This window comes from Otolemur garnettii, unplaced genomic scaffold (genome assembly GCF_000181295.1).
Source record: "Otolemur garnettii isolate 467f Iridium unplaced genomic scaffold, OtoGar3 scaffold00168, whole genome shotgun sequence".
Classification (NCBI taxonomy): domain Eukaryota; kingdom Metazoa; phylum Chordata; class Mammalia; order Primates; family Galagidae; genus Otolemur; species Otolemur garnettii.
In genome coordinates, this window is record NW_003852563.1 from 3,613,748 (window position 1) to 3,616,458 (window position 2,711).

Genomic DNA, 2,711 nt, shown 5'->3' on the forward strand with positions numbered 1-2,711 from the left:
TTTTGCATATATTCAGTTTATTTTTAACTATTTTAGAGTATTTAAAAATATTTATAATTTAGGTTGATGCAAGATGGCAGAATGAAGCTAGCTTTCCACAGAGGCTACCATCCAGAAGGAGAGTTAAAAGACAGAAATTTAGCAAGTAAGTTGATGGTTTGGAGTAGAGCCAAAAGAGAAGGTTGAAGAATGCACATCAACCTTGCTGAGGGGAGCTACAACCCCAAAGAAACAAACTAAAGATCCTAAATCCATTGCCAAGTGGACAGGAGTCCCCTTCCCCCATGAGAAGGGCTCGCAGTAAGCTTCATACAAACAAGCAAGCAGAGTTCAAACGTCCTCTCATTCCATCCCACAGGAGAGACCCTCTAAAAAGTGGACCTCCTACCTATACTAGGGTGCCATGGCACTTGCCTGCCAGGCATAAAATGGTATAAAACTGTATATATTCTCTACCTGTAACTCTGAACTCCTAGTACTCCCCTCAACTCTGTCCCCGAGGTCTGGAAGCCTGTCCCCCATGGATTCAGATTCTTGGGCATTTTCTCGAAACATGTGGACAGGGGAAGGACTGTTGCTTGGCTGTGCTGATTCTGTGGCACTGGAGTAAGGAGAGGATGGTCAGCTGAGATGGAACCATGCAGGAGCAGCTGCAGAACCCCCAGGTGCAGAAAAGCAGCTGTGGTGGGAACAATAAGGCTCATGCCCCTGGGGCTATCCCAGACAGACACGCCCTGTCTCCCTGGGCAACCAGAGGAAGCCAAGCACCTTCTCTGGTGGCAGCCACTGGCTGATGGGATGCAAGTAAAAGAAATAGCTTAGAGCCTGCACACTCCCAGGGTGGGGTTGACCCAAAGGACTGCTTAACTCCCAGGGCAGGGCTGAACCAGAGGACTGCTTTACTCCCAGGGCGGGGCTGAGCCAGAGGACTGCTTTACTGGGGCTGACACACACCCAGCCCTCAGGGGATCATAGCTGAAACAAAGGTGAGCAGGCAGAGGCTGAAATTGACAGCTCAGGGTGAGCTCTAATTGCTTGCCCTTGCCACTGTCCGGAACTGCGTCATGACTTCTGTCACCTCAAGCAGCATCTGATAGAGGGACAGAAGCAATCTCTGAGAAGTTGTGCTGTTCTGCAAGCAATATCAATCAGGAGCAGGGCTGGAACTGAGTGAACCACCCAAGCCTCCATTTAGCACCCAAGGTTGTCAGGCCTCACCTCCCCCTGCTGGATAGTGGCTGAGAACATTGACTTGGCTGAGGAGACACAGATCTTCCTCTGACTCAGGCAGGTATAAACCCCTAGGGCATCTGCTCATTGGGCGGAACTGGGTCACAGCCCTGTGGGGTTACCAGTAACTGGGTGTGACAGAGGTGCAAAGTGGGGAAGGAGGCATCAACTTTCCCAGACTAATTTATTTGCTGGGTTGGTCCTTCTGACCTCATGGAACACTGAAGCCAGTCATACCTGAGTGGCCACCAGACCCCTGCTATCTAGCTGCTAGAGACCTTTTGAACTCCCCCCCTGAGACCAGTGCTGACTTGGTCAGTTGATTTGGACCTCTTGAACTGGGCCAATTACCCGAGGACTATCCAAAGTTGTACACTGGGTGTGTGCTTATGGGAAGTTGTGAGTTTCCTTTTCTAATTGTTGCCTCTGGGGTGCTTCTGGGGTGACTTAATTGCTGGTATTTCTCCATAGCTGAGACTTCAATCCAGAGTAACTGATTTGCTAGGGTAGAACAGAGACCAGCTGAAAACAAGACAGAGCAACTTAGCCCCATCAAACCAAGGAGGCCCCCAGTTTCTCAGGCTGTAGCACTGTATGGGTCCTTAGCAAAGCTCTAGGAGAAAAGGTACAGACACCAGTCCTAGCCTTTGGGCAAAGGGCTACTTAATCACTACTCCTGGAGCCCCCAAACCAACTACTCCTTATCTGCTCATCTAGTAAAACGGTGTAAATTAAGCATGGGGCATAATCAGCAGATAAACTCTGGTAACATGAATAACCAGAGTAGATCAACGCCCCGCCCCCAAGAAAGAATACAGCAGATGCAACTGAAGATCCCATCCATAAACAGATGTCTGAGATGTCAGAAATCGAGTTCAGAATAACAAATAAGATCAACAGAATGAAGGAAAGGAGGGAATTAGAATTTCAAGGAATTATTCAAATGATGTCTCAAGAATTCAACGATTTCAAAGATTAAATGACCAAAGATTTTGACACATTGAGGCAAGAGTTTGCAGCCCTCAAAGATCTGAAAAATGTGCTAGAATTCCTCACAGGCAGAAGAAAAGATCTCTGACACCGAAGAAAAAGCATCTGAACACACCCAAGCACTCAAAGAGGAAGACAAATGGTAAGAAAGAAATGGATCATTCTCTCAGAAAGCTCTGGGATAATTTGAAGAAAACTAATATTCACCTTAGGGGAATCACTGAAGGCAACGAAGTTGCTTCACAAAACACAGAGGATCTTCTTCATAAAATTATGAAAGAGAACTTTTCAGATATGCCAAGAGATTCTGAAATTCAGATAGCAGACAGTTGTAGAACCCCAGCACAACTCAACCAGAATAAGACATCCCCCAGGCACATCATAATTAACTTCACTAGTTAATATGAAAGAAAATTCTAAAAGCAGCTAGACGTAAGAAAACCATAACCTACAAGGGGAAGAATATTAGAATGACTATAGATCTCTCTGCT